Source organism: Oryctolagus cuniculus, chromosome 1 (genome assembly GCF_051225735.1).
Source record: "Oryctolagus cuniculus isolate XC-2025 breed Fujian yellow rabbit chromosome 1, ASM5122573v1, whole genome shotgun sequence".
Classification (NCBI taxonomy): Eukaryota; Metazoa; Chordata; class Mammalia; order Lagomorpha; family Leporidae; genus Oryctolagus; species Oryctolagus cuniculus.
The window spans coordinates 183,435,848-183,454,661 of record NC_142867.1 but is presented as its reverse complement, the minus strand read 5'-3'; the positions used below and the strand labels follow the sequence as shown (position 1 = coordinate 183,454,661).

Here is an 18,814-nt window from a genome sequence, read left to right as displayed (position 1 = left end):
TTGCAAAATTAAATAATGATTCTTATGGATTAAATCACCTAAAAAGTAGAAACACCTGGCCATGTGTTTGGGGCTTGTGAAGGTGGTGATGATAGTGGTGATTTAACAAGTGTGGCAGTAAATCTCCCATAATGTAAAGTGGTTGCCAAGAAATGGTTGCTCAGGGAGAGACTGCATGTGGTAGGCAGAATAATAGCCCACCACCACAGATGTCTACACTCCAATTCCCAGAATCTGAGAACATGTTAGCTTACCTGGCAAAGGAGAATTTATGTTGTAGATGGAATCAAGGTGCTAATCAGCTGACCTTCAATTAGGGAGATCATGTTGGATTATGCTTTGGGATAAAATGAAGATATCAGGGAAGGAAGAAGCAAATGTTTGCAGCCACAAACTTCCTTGAACTCTGACTGACACAGATGAGGGTAACCTTGGAGCCACTGTGTCTGACTCATAGCTAACACCACCTGACCTTTTGGTGAAAACCCCAAATCTGATCTTGCCAGCTGCCTTGGGCAGGCTTCCCCATTGGATTTGGCATGGTTGACTTATTTGTGAAATCAGCAGAAAATCCATCCCAGCTGGGAGACATCAACCCCCTCTAGCCAGAACACACCAGCTCTCTGCACCGGGAGAGTACTCTTCAAAGAACTTGGGTCTGAAGGGCCTCCTTCCCTGGTAGAAGGTGAACCACTGTGAAGCTGGACCCTGGAACAAGGGGTACTCTGTCTCTAAGCTTCTCTGCAACTGCTTATGGGAGAATATGATGACTTTCTGACCACAGCCACTGGATGGATATGGATTGGAGAGCTGAGGGAGAGATAATAACGGTGATAAAAGTGAAACCACCTATTTCTGCAGCTTCATCATCTATACTCAAGCCAGCCTGATCTTCATTTCTTTTCCTCTTCTGTACCAAGCTTGATCCAAATCAGGGCTTATGCACTTCCACCTGGTGTACCATCTGTCCAGGGTGCTCTGCCTCCGGATCTCCAGTGGGTGCCTCTTTCCCGGATGGCAATCTTGGATTGAAGGTCATCTCCTCAGCTCTCTGGCCATGCTGATAATGGTGCCTGCTGCCATGCCTGTTACTCTCATTTACCGTTTATTTTCTTCAGCATTCCAATAACTACTGAAATTCTTAATTCTCTACTTCCAACATTGTCTATCCTGTTCAATTCTGTAGCCCCAGAGCCTGGATCAGAGGCTGGACTTTGTAGCTGCTCAATGCACTTTCACTGAACACTGCTAAGTGAATGCCTTGACTGAGTGTGCAGCAGGTTTCTGCCCGTAATTCTCATGGACTACTCCACATGACCCTAGGAAGTATATTCTGCTTTCCTTGAGTTACAGAGGCACCTACAGAAGCCCAGATTGGGCAGAAAGACGCACTCAAGATGCCACAATTGGTAAGTAGAGAGCCCTGGATTAGAACCGGTGCTCCAACTGGTTACAACATTCAGAGTAGAGCTTCCAGCTCTGAGTGAAAGGACCACACAACTAAAGGATTCATAGCTTAAAGTCCAGGGTGATCTCATGACCACAGTCTTCTAAAGTAGTGCTTCACAAACTTTAATGTGCTTTTGTGTCACCTGGAGACTATTAAACTGTAGATTCTGATTCAGTTGATCTGTGGGATATGTACTGGGGGGCTGGGGGGCTGAATTTTGCAATCTAAGCTCTCAGTTGCTGTGGTAGCCATGTTTCAAGAGCTAGGGTATAGAGAGTCCTCTGATTTGAGAATTGGGTCAGCTAGTTGCAAAACAAAGGCAAAACAGGAGGGAATCAGTAAATCTTGTGGTCAAATCAATTGCTGCAGCTGAGCAAAGAGAGTGTAGTCTCTCCTTCTCTGGGAGAAGCGGATGTTATCCTAGCACCCTCTGCAACCTGGTCAGAGACTGATTCCGGAAACTTGGGTCTAGCATTTGTTTCTGAACCTAGATTTGGTTTCCAGTTGTGTAGCACTTGGCTCAAGACCAGTGAAGTGGCTGAGCCAACTATAGAAAGTCTTCTCTTTAGCAGTGAGTGTTTCCTGCCCTCCCCTCATCTCCCTGTTTGGATTCCATTCCTCGACCCCAAGTGCACTTGTCCAACTCTAAACCCCAAATAAGAGGCTTGCCTGGGGTTTAGGAGTTTCTAACAACGCTATATATTTTGCGGGAATATAATTTGCTGGAAATTTCTCCACTTAGAAAACAAGTGTAAAATATCTGTCCTGCCTATATTAGAGGATTGTTAGAGAGCTTCACAAAGTAGAAAGTAGAAAGTAGAATTTCCCAAATGTAGGTGGAATTCATGTTGGGTAGGATGAAGTCCTAGCATTATAAATCATTAATTGCAGGGAGAGAAAGTTATTCACTCTTGAAGTTTGTTTTAACCTTCCAATTAATTTAGAATAAATTCACACTTAGCACTAGTAAGTATTAAGCACTCTTACATTTTTTAATCTTTTTTTTAAAGCAGACAGGCAGCAGACAATTGTACAAGGGAACTTCAAAAAGTTCATAGAAAAAAAGAATTAAAAGAACAGTGTGTTTTGGTTCAAAAAATTGAAATCCATCCATCCATGCATGCATACATGCAAATCCATGGACTTCTGAAGACCCTCTTTTGTATCTAGAATTTAATAATATTTTATACTTTACACTTTTTTTGGCAGTTACTTTCTATCTGGTAGATGATATAGGCTTTCCATTTAAGACAATTGGTTGTGTCCCTTCCCTTTAAAGATGAATTTAAGTAAAATATGGCAATTTTAAAACGTAGTAAGAAAAATTACAGGTTGCATGCAGGTACTGCAGAGATTGCGAAGGTGATACACAAATGAGTCCATCTGAGACAAGAACATGTTAAGGAACATAAAGGGGTTATGACTGGGATATCATTCAGGGGAGGAAACAAAGACACCAGATCCAGCCATCTGGCCACATGCTGCCCAATCAGTACATGTTCTGCATGGCTGGCAGGACATAGCGATGAGTATTAATCCCAGGCAAGAATGTGCAACAAAATCCCAGCCATGGAGTTATTAGAAGTCTTTGAGTCCTTCTCTACTTGTGGAGGCTTTGGAGGAAAAATAAACAATATGGCTATGGAGAGACTCATCATCTTGGATCTGACTGCAGAAGAGAAGTCAATGGATATATTTTAGGCCTTGGAGCTTTTTGTTCACTATGGTTCAAAGAGTTCTAGTGATCGTAAATAGATGTTGTCAAGTTTGTGGTTGTTTCCTGAATCACACTGGAACAGGCCAAAGGAGTTACTGAATCTCTCTGAATTTAAGGCAACATTATTAGCATTATTGGCACAAATAATGCTAGTTTTCAACATTACATATTTAAATGAGAATTCCAGCTTAGCCACTCTTAGGGTCTGAATTATGTCCCTCCTCCACCCCCGCCTAACCCCCATTTAAATGTTGAAGTCCTAACCCTCAGTATCTCAGATCTTTCTGCTTTTAGAGATTGCATCTTTAAGGAGATAATTAATGGCTAACAAAGTCATTGGGAGTAGGCCTCATCCAGTGTGACTCCTGTCTTTTACAATAAGATGAGATTAGAACCCAGTCACATAGACAAAGTCCATGCAAAAGCACTGGGAGAAGAAGCGGTCTGTAAATCAAGCACAGGGGAAGCCAACCAAGCCTGTAGCTCGATCTCAGACTTCCAGCCTGTTGGATTGGAAGAAAATAGACTTCTGCTGGTCAAGCTGCCCAGCCTGTGGTAATGACAGCCCCAGCAGACTATTCAGCCACTTCCCATTGGCTGATCTTGGGCAATTTCTGGATATCTGTGAGCTTCAGTGTCTTCATTCAAGTATTGGAACAACAGTGTCTACTTCACGGTTATGTGCTGTAGATGCTGATGCATATAAAACTCTTAGCACAATCCCTGCTATGCATAATGCACAAGGAATCCTTGACAAGTATTTGATTTTCATCTACTTATTCAGCAGAATTCCCTCCCTCCCCCCTTCAACAAATTTAAGGAAAAAAGCAGCAGCACAGCTATTATTGCCATGTTTTGACTTAGATCTTGTGAAGGTGGTGGTTGCAAAAATTATCACACAGCCCTTAGTAGTCACCTACACAGACTCTTCTGGCACTGTTCAAATGATATCACCCTGCTTGATGAGTCCATTTTCTTTTAAATGTGTGTCTCTAAGTAACTTTGTGCTAAACAGTATTTTCCATATCAAAAGTGCTCCACAGTCATGATGCATGAAGTGGAAAGTCATTTAAGATATTTGAGTAGTGGCATGGCATAATCATAAGATGCCTGTGAGGTGGGGAGGTAGATGCTGAGATTGGCAGCCTGGATACTGGCCTGTTACCATAATGTCCCAGGTGAGCTAGTGTGTATGGCTGAGTGATTGTGGATCTCAGCTGGGACCATGTCCTTGTTTTTCTGATTATTGCCAAGACTTTAGGCAACTTGGTTTCCTCCTCTGTAATGAAAAATGTCTAATTTTATGGAAGAATTCTGTTCGTGTAGACTAAGAGGAATACAAAATGCACATAATTAAGTCAAGAATAATTTATAAGAACAGAAATACATAGTAGGCTTTGTATTTATTCTAACCAATAAAGTAGGTTTTGCATTATTTTCACACTTTTAGCTTCATCATGATTTTTCTGAATGATTTAAGAGTTCCAGAGTTACACATGTATTTTTGTAAAATACCAGAGAGGATTATTTGCCTGAGAATATGCATTTTAAAGTTCTTCTTTGTATGTCTTCATTTTTAAAAATTTTATAACAATTGAAAAATGTGTTTATTATAGTGAACTCTATCAAAAAAACCTTTTTTTCTCTTCACAAAAGATCTCTAGGGTCAATGTTCCGTTTTCCTCTTTACTTTATGAGCCCTTTATCGGGAGCATCATGTAGGATGCATCCCCAGGGCTGAGTATGGGAGTTGGGGTGGAGTAGGGAGGGGAAGCTAGGTAGGTGGTGAGGAATAGAAGTGGTAGCCAGCAGTGAAATAGTTAACTTGCCTGCCACTTAAGTGGAAAGACCAAGCTTGAGGCAATCCTGTGTGAGGCAGCAATAAATCTAAGACAGGCTTTCACAGTAGAACCTGAAGCTAGCCTTTTTAATCAGATATGTTAGCATCATTCAGCATAAAACCCAAGACTAACAAGTTGAATTCATACTTGGGACTATCCTATAGTTATATCATAAAATGTAGCCGAGATTTTTAGAGGACTTGGATACATCTTATGTGGCCATTGTCAATTGGGGATCATATGTGGTTGAAGGTACTCCCAAGTTTACCCCATCCAAACCCCCAAAGCATAAGATGTAAAACACACTGCGGAGCTCCCAACTCCTAATCCACACATTAGTTCCAGGTAGGATGAAAAGACTAGAAACACTGAGGTTATGCCAATAAGCTCTCTCTACTTGACAAAATCATTGACTAAGTCCCTATTAAGGAGAAAATTGATCCTTCTGATAACAAAACTCAACTGAATTTTAAGACATGGCTACAGTCAGGTAGAAGGAAGACTTAACTCTTAAAGGAGAGAAAAATTAGACAGTTAAGTGTTGGAAGTTCCCCAAAGTTGTGGTGCAAACATCTTTTGCTTAATTGGTTTAGCAAATCTTCAGCTATTTGAACCAGCCCTGGTTTTCTGGACTGGGGCTCTCATGATTTGTAGCCCCCAAATCATGCTCTCAGAACGTGGGAACTAGATTACTTCATTCTGCTCCTGGGAAAGGGAGAAGACTTGTGGGATTTTAAATGAATGCATTAAATTTGTTGATCATCAAAGGGAAAAGTAGAGAAAAATAAACAAGCTCTTTATAAGATCTTGGCTGAAATACAGGGGCCAAAGTTGAAATCCGTGCTCTCAACCCTGTAGATTTTGCAAAAGGCCTTCTGTGTTTCCTCCCAATTTGCTTAGGTTGGAAGGAGAGATGTATCTTTCTTTTAGGGGACTTCTGAGCCCTCCCTCCCTTTCTACTCTGCATTCTTTTTCTATGTATACGACAGGGTAAAAAGAGGGATAGTAAATGCGCTCCCTGAAGCATGAAGGATGGCAGCCTCATGGTGGTGTTTTGCTTTTAAACAAAATAGACATAGATAATATCTATACATTTTGGTGAAAACGAAATAAAAGTATGATAAAGTAGATATTCTCACATGCAGCTGTAAAGATAAGATGGTATACCCTTTTGAGAGATAAATTTACCAAAATATATCAAACGCCTTAAAAATATTCATAGTCTTTGATTTAATCATTCCCCATTGGGATTCTATCCAAAGGAAATAATCTAAAATGTGGACAAAGACTAATGTATCAAGATGCTATCATAGCATTGTTTATAATAGTGAAAAACTCAAAGAACTTCAATGTTTACCATATGGGAAATAATTGATTATATTAATGTTGGTCCAAGGCCTATAATGGTATCTTCATTGGCAATTAAAAATAAATGACAACAATACCAAAGGCACAATCCATGAAAGAAGTAATTGCAAAGCCAGGCTTTATTAAAATTAAAAACTTCTCTGTAGAAGACAAAGTCAAGAGAATGAGAAGACCAGCCATAGACTAAAATATTTGCCACAGACACATCCAATAAAGAACTCTTATCTAAAAACCTACAAAATTCTTTTAATACTCAAAAATATGAAACAACCCAATTAAAAAATGAGCCAAAGATTTTAACAGATGTCTCACCAAATAAAATATTCAGATGGCATAAAAGCATATGTAGAGACATCCCATAGCATGTCATCAGGAAAATGCACATTAAAACAATAAGATGCCACTGCCTATCTATTAGAATGCCCAAATTCTAGAACACTAATGATAACAAATGCTAGGGAGGATGTGGAGCAATAGGCGTTCTCCTTTTTTACTGGTGGAAATGCTGCTTTTGAAGACATTTTAGCAGTTTTCCTTGAAACTGAAAATAGTTAGCATATGATCCTGGGGTTGAACTTCTGGCTATTCCTTTGCACCCAAAGGAATGGAAAACTTATGTCCACACAAAAACCTGCACACACTAATAGCAGCTTTATTCTTAACTGTTCAAACTTGGAAACAATCAGGATTGCAAAGAGGTGGGGTGGGACTGTGAATAGAAAACCAGGCTGAGTTTCAAGACAAAGGGGGCTGAAATCCAGTAGAGGGCATGGTGAGAAGAAGGGGACGTACACTGACCCTGGAGAAGGGTTTGCACATGAAGCTAGGATATTAGGGCTCACTGTGATAGGTCATTGACCATGTTTGTTGACCTGCCAGAAATAGAAGCAGGTCTAGACAGACCAAAGACTTTGGAAAAATTCTCTATTGACCTGACAGGTAATTGGTACCTCTTTGGCACATTTCTAGCTAAGGAAGCAGACTCGCCCAAGAATGAGCAGTGGCAAACCCCACCCAGGACTACTGACCCTAGCCTGTGACAGTTCTCAGACACAACACAGGGAGCTTCCTGGGCACTTCCTTGGGGAGGCTGAACATAGTCCAAACAATGCAGAACAGACTTTGATGGCCCTCCCAACCAAGCCTTTTTAGGTTACAAACGGTGCTGTGTTTATACTCTCAGGGATGGAACATCCTTAGCTTACAGCCCCACACCCCACCCCACTCCTCGTCTCTCCCACTTTGGCAAATGCCTAGACTCTCAGCCATCTGCACAGACATGTTGTGAATCACTGTCAGTTAAAAGTACACAATATTCCTGCACTTCAATCCTCATCTGCTTGCCTTGCACATCTCCCACTGCAAGCGCTGGTGAAGGCAAACTGTACAATGCTATGGAATATTTAGCAATAGCTGGCAAAACAACCTCACAATGAGATGACTAATTTCCAAGAGGGTTGGTTTGTGCCAGGCAGAGAACCAGAGACTTTACATCCTCACAGCTGTGCAAATAAGTGATTATTATATCCATTATAAGGAGGAGAAAAATGAGGTTCAAAGAATTTAATTTGTACACCAATAAAGTGAGAGAGCTGAGATCCAAAACTAGATATGTTCTTTCTAATACACAATGTTCTTTGTCAATCATTATGTCTCCAGCTATTTTTATTAAATACGATTGTAGCAGCAGCAGCTTGTGAGCTAGACACGATGCTAAGTGTTTTGCTTCCAAGGAGCACTGAGGAAGATGCAGTCATTACCTTCATTTTGGAGGTGCCAGTGCGAGGCACAAAAAATTTAGCCAGACTTTAGAGCAGTGAGGAAGTGAGCTCTCTTTTGGTTTCCTCATTGTCTTTGCCCTTCTTGCCAGAAACCACTCAGCTGGTCAGGGCAGACCCAAACCCATATGACTATAAGTTCAATATAGCTAATTAAAAAGCCCCAACCAAAGCAAAAGTACCTGAGAGATGCTTTGGATGTTGGAATACATATACAAAATACCATGAAGTTGCTCTCCAAGGAAAGGGGAGGAAGAAAGCTGAGGGTCTCAAGCTAAAGATTCAAGAATGGCTAGGTGGGAAAGCTTGGAGATTTCCAGAGGTTCACAGGAGAGGGGGCAGGAGAAGAAAGGGCAGACCAATCAAATGGACAATAAAATTGAGCCCTTCAGTGTCGGCAGTCCTAGCTCTCAGAACCTAGAGGACATTAGTGTTATTTTATCTAGGGATTCAAAGGTTCTGTGTATAAGACAGCATGACACATGGGAAAGGAACTTGGGACCATGGGAAAGTGAGCAGGTGAGAGTATACTGATGGTGGTCTCAAAACAGATGTGAATTGGTGGGCTCTAGAATGAGTTAAGTAAATTGAAGAAGCCACACCAACTTTAGTCACATCCTGCCATACTGCTGGTACTCACTAAAGCACGTTCACTCCCTCGAGAGGGCTCTGAAAGCTCATTGGGGAACAAATCCCCTTCAGTTGGTCTCCTTGATTACCATTAACTGAGAAGGGAGGGCTCCTTATGAATCCATAAAACTGCTTATTCCTGAAGACCTCCAGTGATCCTTCAGGGACATAAGGACAATCTCTGCCTACTCATCCCTGTTACTAGGAACAAAGTCAACTTTGAATCTCTTTCACTGAGCACCTTCTAGGCTCAGTGCTAGGCACAATTATAATTTTGAAGACTAGGAAAATTGCCTCTGGAGGTGCTTGCTCCATGTCACACAAATCAGTAAGTGCAAGAGGCAAGATCCAAATACTGATCCTTTACTCCAAGTACATTGCTCTTTTCACCACATCATGCTGCCATCCAGAAAAATCATCTAACTCTGTGCTTCTAAAGTAAACATAGTGTGCAGTAACTCTGATTACACTGAATTCAGAAAAATGCCTATCAAATAGGCCAGAATCTGCTCTTTAAACTTATCTTTGTTTCCAGCACTTTCTGAGAAAGACTTAAGTATTCTGAAATATGAGTAGATACAGGATGGGTAGATACACAAGCAAATGACTAGACAGATTTTAAATTGTGTTTTGGTCTCAGTTCCTCCATCAGATTTTGTGATCTTGGAAAAGAATCAGTTTTTGTTTCTGTAAAATGGCCTCATCAAAGCCTCTTTCAGTGGACTATTGTGAGGAAACTACCTTTCACGTGCTCCTAGACTCGATTCTCCTCTTTGTGTTAAAACCACCCTGTAAACTTGTGTTCAAATTCCACAGCAACGACCCAACCCAAACACAGTTTAAAACCTTCAAAAATGTCTGTTTTTGACATCAAATTGGCCTGGAGGTTTGACAGCCTGGTACCCGTAGAGTCCCACCCAAGAACATTTCCTTTAAAACAGGTTCCTGTTACAGAAACAGCCCTGGTTTTAAATGTACTCCCTCCCCTCATAAAAATGCCCTAGCAAGCTAAGGCCATTCTGTTTAAAATATTTAATTAATACCTTCATAGGGGTCTGGTACTTATTAAAGACTCTTGGGGACCATGTCTTAGGGGCAATGCTTTGTTCTAAGCAGCTCTATGTGTTGCAGATAAAATAAAGTGTTGGAATGTGCTTTCTATTAAAAGCAGGGAAGCTCGCCTGCCTGCTTCAGCAGACCCCTTTGTCATCGTGGTGACACATTAAGGCATAATCCAAGTACAACACACAAACACAAACAGTGCAAATCCACCCACTTAGTAAAAAGAGTCCCAGTAAAACCACAAGACAGATCTAGCAATTAGCCAAGAGGATTAAAAACTGGAAGAGCACTTCCTTCACCTCTTCTCCCAACTGAAGAGGCTGCAAAGAACAAAATCACAAAGGCACTCTCTCTGTTGTGCCTTCTGCATCTTCTGGACTTCTGAGTCTTGGGCACATAAGAGGAGTCTTAGCTGAAAGTCCTGCCTTCAAATAAGTAAACACACTCACAGACCCCTTTGTCTCATAGGCTGACCACTGACAAATGCTTTGCATTTTGTTGTTGATGGGTTATCTTTTTCTGATTATAAAGACAGTGTAGGCTCAATTTTGAAAACTTTGTTAAAGTATAGGAAAATATGAAAAAGAAAATAAAGAATGAACTATAACTCTAGTACCTAGAGTGATTTTGATGCATTTGTCTCCTTCTGTGTGTATAATAAAACCTGTCATTACTACACATTTACCCTTGTATTTCCTGCTGCTTTTCTCTGGTTATGATACCCTGAGCATTTGTACCTATGTCATTTATTATTAAAGCCTTTTTTGTAGAGCAGTTTTAGATTCACAGAAAAATTGAGAGGAAGGGACAGAGATTTCCTACATGTATACTTTCTGAACCCCTATATGTGTTACCTGAACCAATATCAACATTACCCACTGGAGAGGGACCTTTGTTGTGTTAGATCCAACAGCACTGACACATCATAATCATAATCACCTATAGTCCATAGTTTACCTTAGGATTCACTCTGGATGTTATGCATTCTCTGGGTTTGGACTAATGTATTCACCACTGTGGTGTCACATGGAGCTTTTTCACTGTTCTGTGCTCTACCTACTCCCCCTCTGCTACCATCAACTCTTGACAACCACTGATCTTTTTACCATCTTCACAGTTTTGTCTTTTCCAGGATGTCGTCTAGTTACCATACAGCATGTAGCCTTTTCAGACTGGCTTTTTTCCCACTTGATCATGTGTGTCTAAGGTTCCACGGTGTCTTTTCATTGCTTGATAGCCCACTCCTTTTTAGCACTAAATAATATCCCATTGTTGATATAGCGTAGTATATTTATCCAATCACCTGAAAGACATCTTGATTGTTTCCAAGTTTGAACAGTTATGAATAAAGCCACTATTCATGTCTGTGTGCAGGTTCTTTACTCTCTGTATACTACCTTAGGTCTCTCTTTTCTTATAAAGCCACTAAAGGCATTATGGGAACCCTATCCTCATGACTTCTTCTAATCCTAACGATTGCCCAAAGGCCCACCTCCAAAAACCATCAACATATGACTTTGTCATTAAGTTTCCAATACATTAACTTTTGGGGTACACATTCAAACCATAGAAATTGTCTTTTGAGAAGAGAGTGGTTGTAGGCTGGTTGATATTATTTCAGATGCCCACTTGAAATACCATATAAGTGTCCATGTGTGGGTGCATGCATATGTGTGTATATATTTATACACATACAAATACATGTGTATTGTATGAATATGCACATATATACATAGATATATTCTGTGCTTTTATTTGATCTAAAATTGGTACATTTAGTAAGCAACAATTATAATTTTGTAGATATCTGAGCAGAGTGGTACAAATATGATCTGAGGACTTGAGGAAGGGAGAACTCAGGTTTAAAGAAATGTGACTTCTGACATTGAACTCCAGTGTCCAGTGGCCAAGTGTGTTGTGCTCTTGTTACCAAAATGCATTGCTGAGATTGAGGATGGCACCTTATTTTCTTTATTCCCTCATACCTGAAACCTAATATTTGTCCAGCAAATGTGTTTTGAATTAAATCACAACTCTTGCCTAATGACCACCTTATTTTTCAATACATGTTTTTTCGTTAAGAAAATAAGTGATTTCTGATGTCTTTAATGAACTCAAGGGACTCTATTCAGGTTTTTATGTTAATACAGAATTGTTTACAACATTCATCTTAAGAAAACATAGAGTCAGTAGACCAGTAGAGCTAGGGCTTTGAGGAGAGTATTTGCATCGTTTCAGAGATGAGCAACAGGACCAGGTTTTTCCAAGAGTCCAACAGCAGCAGCTCTGCCCAGGCTGGTTAGCTGGGTGGAGCAAGTTAAAATATTTCACTTCATGGAGTGATATGATAAAACAATCAGTCCCTGAGAAAGAACTCCTTCATAGGGTAGGTGCTATCCCAATTTATTAACATTGTCACAGTCACGAGAAGTTACAGAGAGAAATGAGGTTGGATTGTGACTGGTTCATTCTCACAGCCTCTGATTCAAAGAAAGGGAGACTCTGGGGAGATTGGAGAAGATGGGAACCTCCATTGCTGGGGTATCAGGCTGCAGACTTACCACTGCAGGAGGGGGAAGGGTTCTTCAAAGACCAGGAAACAAAATCAGAAAGGTCTGAGAGAAAAGATGGCATGGTGGAAGCCACAATGAGAAAGATGCACAAGCAGTGGCAGCATTGTCAGGGTGAAGATGGGCTGTCCAGAGATGCATGGTGAGTCCTGAACAGTTTGGGGGAAAGGCAAGACCTCATTCTCTAAGCATGGGTATCTATTCTGACATCCTTCTGGTACAGAACTTGAGAGTCCAGTGACCTCACTATGTGGTGTTAAAGAGACAGATCTCTGCTGGAAAAAGGCCAAAGGGGAAGGGAGTGGTCATCCTAAATATCTTCAGATATCTCCAGGAGGGCCACTTGCAGCAAAACAAATTAGCTACCACAACTAAGTAGGGCTGGGGAGAGGAAGGTATTCTTGACAACCTCTAGAAGTCCTTAGTGAGTGTCCTCGGTCATGGGAAATGGGCAAAGGTTAATTCTCATATCTTTGTGTAAGGACCCCAGTCCAAGATGAGTATGTGCACACATGAGCCAAGACACTAAGGTGGCTCCATCATCCTCTGAGAATGCAGTGAAGGTGATAATAATGTTTCCTTATTAATACCTCAAGGGAGGTGAGGATCCAGGATGAGTCCCTAGACCACTGGACCTGTTGGCTTCCCTCTGAGTTGACCAATATATATTTTAAAGATTTAATTTAATTTATTTATTTGAAAGAGTGACAGAGAGAGAGGGAGAGACAGAGGTAGACAGATCTTCCAATCTGCTGGTCCATTCCCCAAATGGCTATGACGGTCAGAGCTGGTCCAGGCTGAAGCCAGGAGCCAGGAGCTTCCTCCTCCAGGTCTCCAAATGTAGGTGCACCTGGGATGTACTCCACTGTCTTCCCAGGTGCATCATCAGGGAGCTGAATCTGAAGGAGAGCAGGCAGAACTTGAATCAGTACCCATATGAGATTCCAGTGACACTGGTGCAGCCTAATCTGCTAAGCCACAATGCTGGTGACAGTTGGCTAATCTTGCAGTCAGACTTTGAACTGGGATCTGTCAATGTAAGGCATTTTGACACCAAACCCACTGTCTCCCTGAGAAACTCCAAGAGCAGAAACTGAGGTGTAAAGAGAGACAGGAGTGGTCTCGGAAGGAATCTCTTAGATTAGGCTCTTTTTCAGAGTGAAACCTATCTCTGGGGGAGCAGTAGAAGGAAAATGTGGGACTGTTATGAACTGAATTGTATCCCCTCAAAAAAGATATGTTGAAGTGCCAAACCGCAGTACCTCAAAGATGTAACTTGATTAGCGTCGTTACAGATGTAATTAATCAGGAAGATGTCATACTGGAGTAACAAGGGCCATGAATTCTGCATGACCAGCTTCCTTATAAAAAGAGTGGAAGGAGATGCACAGGGATAATGCCCTGGGATAACCAAAGCAGAGACTGGTGTTACACATCTGCAAGCCATGGGAAGTCAGAGTGGCAGCAAACTTCCAGAAGCCAGGAAAAGGCAGGTAGTGTTCCTTTACAGCTCTCAGAGGGAGCATGGCCCTGCTTACATCTTGATTTTCGACTTGAAGTCTCCAGACTGTGAGACAACACATTTTGGTTGTTTTAAACCACCCAGTATGTGGGTGCTTGGTTAAATGAGCCCTCACAAACAGGTAGCCTTTGGAGAACCAACACATTTATGCTGCTCAGATCCTGAACTGTTAAGATTATATTTCAAGTTCTTCTTAAATGAATCATGGACTAAAGAAAACTTATATGTGATTGCCTTCCTCCCCCCCCCCTCTGTTTCTTCTCTCTCTTGATTTTCCCCACATTTCTTTCTAAACAGATAAAATCTTGAACTTCAAACGAGAGACTATTAGTAGACTAAAGACTTCCATCAAAGTGATTGATTCTGTAATAACATTCTAGTCTGATGACTTAATTTCTGCTGTTCCCATTGTATCATTTCCCAGGAAGATACCGTCCATCTGAGGGTTGATGCATTGCAGTCAGCTTCCCCTCCACGAGCAGTGCGTGTGCTGTGTATCTGGCTCCAGTGGGGTATCAGCACCATCTGCTGAGCTGAGGTTGGGTTGGCAGAAACACAGCATCCTAGCCTTTGCCTCCGGGAGCACAGTTTAGGATGGCAGAACTTCTGTCCGACAGAATTCAAGGACTTGACCCAATTTTTCACCGGTCACCCTTCCTTAAGGGTCTCCATATTGTCTTTTCCATCAGTTCTAGTTTTTCTTCATTCAACTCTTGCCCTGTCATCCCCTCCACTTTTCCCACCTAGATCATAGCATTTCCCTTGTTCCTCTCCAGTCAGTCTTCCATGGCATGATTTTCCTAGGCACAATTTGATAAGGAATCATATCAAAAATGGCTGACAGTTCTTCTTGGCCACTAGATCAACTGTAGAGTCCACAGGTTTGTACTCAGGATACTCCACATAGTGTCCCCAGATTGCTTCTGCTTCATCCCTGGTATCCACTTTCAGCTCCAGACAAATTGGATCATGAACTGTGTCTCTAATCTTCCCCTTGCATCTCTTTGTTCATACTCTTCTGTCTGTGTCCAAATGTCTCTGTGTCCCTTCCTGTCTTCCTCTCACATATCATCTCTCTGTAAGCCTGTCTTGATTCCCTACCAACAGAAGCGCTGTCTCTTATTTGGATTACTTGATGTCCTGCTGCTGCCTATCTCTCCTGGCCCTGCTGTTCTGCTCCCCTATGTTTTCTACAAGCATATGTGGGCCTTGCTCTCTCTTGGTTTCTTCAGGGGAGACATTTTTCACTCATTTTGTCTCCCTGCTTCTGATGGTGATCTCCCTGCACTACCTTTGAATTCTTCTTTTTTCAGAGCTGATGTGTATGGTTGTACAGATTGTTCATGTGCACAAGGATCCCTGGTCCAAGGAGTAACTGAGGCAGAGATTCAATCCATGCTATGCTTGCCAGGCTGTGTACCCCGGTGCAGGGTACAGCTCCGTAGGGATTGCTTTTTAAAAATTCTCATGAAGATGCTGTATGACCCAGTGCTGGCTGGCCTAGTTCTTGTTCTGAAATCAGCTATCATGTGCTTTACCTGTGTCCTCTGGCCTCAAGGTTGCAATGGCCTCTGAAGACTCTTACACAACAGAGCCCCATCTCATCCTGCTTCTGCCTTTCCCCAGAACCCTTTAGCACTGGCTGCAATGGCCTTCCAGAGTTTCAAAATATATCTCTATGCTAGCCTTTTCTATAGTAGCTGGTGGATATCTTGGGGATGGCTCTCTGTAGCATCAAACATGTTTGTCCCCAGTCTTTCTCCTCACCCCATAGAGAAAGCTTGCAGCAGCCGCAGGTGGTGGCGTCATGACAGCTTAGGATCCAAGAGATTCATTCCAGCCGCTAAAGCGCTAAGCTTTCCCTGTGATCACACATTTTTGCACAAGCCAGAGCTCACACATGCCGCTACAGACCTATGGCCAGAGGCATGTGGATATCAGTGACTGCTCAGAGAAGCCGGCCAAGCCTGGCCGGCAAGGGATGGGGGAGGCAGGGCCCAGGTTACATGCAAGATGAGATGCATTTGAAACCACTGACAAGAAACCGTACGTCGGAAATCAGAACAGCTGTGGGCTTCTCAACACAGCAGATGGGTATGCGGGGAATGCTATGCAGCTTTAATCACATTTAACACGCCTGTCAGAGAATTGGGTCCATCTCAGTATTAATTCGGGTTTTAGACATTGTTTGTTTGACAGGGTTCGGTCTTACCCTGCTTGCTGTGCTCAGCATGGCTAGACAGAAAATGATTTCTGTCCCTTGTTTTCAGTGAGAGCAGCTAGCGCAGCTCTGCTGGGCTGGGAAAGGGACATGGTTCATGTTGGGGTTTGGAGCAGGGGTGTGAGCTTGGCTTAGAGGGTCAGGGCTCTGCTGAGGCTGGAGTGATAGTCTTCAAGCAGTGGGCATCCCAGTCCAGATTTCTGATCACTGTGTGGTGGCACCAGTGTATATGTGTATGTATTTGGCTGTGTGTTTAAATTCTGAGCTTTTGAGTGTTTCTATGAATGGGAGATTCATAGAAACACAGGAAAAAATTCCAATTTTTCCATTCTGGGCCAAGGCAGCACAGTTTCCATTTAGCATTTGCCAAGGAAATCAGTCCTGCTAACTGCAAGCCCTAGAGAGGCAGCATGGGGTAGCAGGAGGAGTGATTTGGGAGTTGAGAGATGGGAGTTCAATTCATTTGTTTCTTCATTCATCCAGGAAGTGTTCATGGAGTCTCAAGTCTTTCAAAGGCACTGTGCTGCTGGAGTTACAAGACAAAAGATCCAGCATTTATTGAGGTTGACTGCCCAGCTTTGTCCTAACTGATGTATGCGTAGGAAGGCATTTGTTAAAAATTCTACAAAAATGATACTATTTAATGTGCATTTCATAAATGAGAGCTGAGCCACAGAGAGGTTAGTAACCTGTCTGAGGACAGACGGCTAGAGAGAGGGAGCGGCCAGCATTTGGAGTGTGCCTCATTTAACCCTCCTTCAGACCTCATCTTGCCCTCAAGATTTGTGTGACTTTGGACAAGTCACTTTGCCTTTCTGTGCCTCAATTTTTTCACCTGTAAAGTGGAGGTGACCCCAGTTATTTCTTGGTGAAATGAAAGGGTGACAAAGGGAGCATTTTAGAAACTCTAAAACAAGGCATGTAACATAGTTGTTATCATTTTTCTACAGTTATTGTGAGGAATGAAGAAGCAAGCCTTCACATGCTGTTTCAGTTACTATGGCTATAGGAATTGCTCTTAAATATAGTGGCTTGAAATAATGACAACATATGTTTTGCTCACAAATCTACAAATTGAGCAAGGTTCTGAAGGATAGTTTACCAGCTCCACTTGGTATCAACTGGGACAAGTTGAAGCCTTGTAGCCAGAATTATCCCAAGTCTCACTTGCTCACATGTCTGACAACTGATGATGGCTATCAATCTGGATTTTTCCTGGTGCTGTCAGTTGGAATAACATTCATATATGACTCTCCATGTGATCTGAGTTTCCTCCCAACATGATGACTGAGCTGTATCAAGGAGGAGCAGAGTAAGGTGTGGGAGGAGCGTGAGTGAGCAGGCGCATTAGCGTAGCTTGGAAGTAGCATGATTTGGAGCAGTTATCCCTTCCTTACTACTCCAAATTCAAGAAGGGACCCTGCTTCTTGGTAGGGTAAGCATTGTGGTTACATTATAAGAAGAACATGTAGAATTAGAGCATTTGGAAAACAGAGAGTGCCACATGAGCCCTCACACTACACCAATCGAAACCTTCCTAGCATAGAGGTTCCTATAGTCAGTGCTGACAATACTCACACTGGTGATCGAGGCATGCTGCCCCTTACACAGTGTTTGGCAGATTATTGTGATAGGTTAATAAGTACTGCATTTCCTTATTTCTAAAACCAATTTCCTTTTGCATTTTCAAGCTTCTCAACCTTCGGTGGGTATATCTTACAGTCTATGAATTTTAATGCATTGTTTCTTTTCTAACTCCTTCTCTCACCAATAAAATAAACATGCTATCAAATTTCTTGTACATCTGTTATGAATACAGCAGGACTTGTCTCCCCAAAACTCATGCAGATGTTGAATCTCTGAAGTCTTTATGTTAAGAGTTGATGGATTAAGGGAGGAGACTTAATCTAATTATGACATCTGAGAGTCAGCCCTGCAGGAGGTCTTTAGGTCATTGGAGGCGTGCTCTTACAGGCTGATTCTTGCAATAAGTTTGATTATTTGAATTCTGATTTTTGTCTGGTTGCTCTCTGCTTCCTGGCTCACTATGTGATCATCCCTCTGCACTTAACCACCCTCCTTTAGACACTGGGCCATTGGGCTGCTCAATCCTGAACTGTAATCTCCAAATTGTGAGCTGAGATAAACCTTCCTTTCCCAAGAAGCTCCTCTTGGTACTTTAGTTAACATAATGAAAATCAGACTAGCACAACATTCTACAAAAAATATATATAAAATTGAGAAGCTATACATGTACTTAAACCTTTGTTCCTTCAAATGTGCATTTTGCAGATATTTTGGTACCATCAGTTATCAAGGAACTTGACCTAGACCAGGGGGATGACACATGAACTGAGACTGAAAGAATTAACTGGAGAGGGGGGCTAGCTTTGGCCTTCTGTAAGGACTTGGGACTCAATGGGCTTTCTTCAAATTGGCAGATGCAGTGGGTAATTATGCATTGACCAGTGTGGTTTCTTGAATCAGAATTTTCTTCCTTACTGGATTGCAAGCTCTATGAGGGCAATTTCCTAGAATATTTTCTCATCAGTATATCCCCAGCATTAGATGACTGACTGCCATAGGGTAGGCATTAAAAAATTAGGCTTTTCTCCCTCTTGTTCTGATATTTCTTTTAGAGGTTTCAAACCTTTC

General features: G+C 41.9%; 1 long non-coding RNA gene across 1 annotated transcript in view; it reads left to right on the top strand.

Moving 5' to 3' along the window:
- Window positions 1-607: 607 nt before the first annotated feature.
- The window catches only part of LOC103347653 (uncharacterized), a 254,684-nt gene continuing 236,477 nt past the window's right edge, over window positions 608-18,814 (top strand). The window contains exon 1 of the long non-coding RNA XR_516228.5: window positions 608-1,409. This is a non-coding gene — a long non-coding RNA (uncharacterized LOC103347653). The remainder of the gene's footprint in view (window positions 1,410-18,814) is intronic.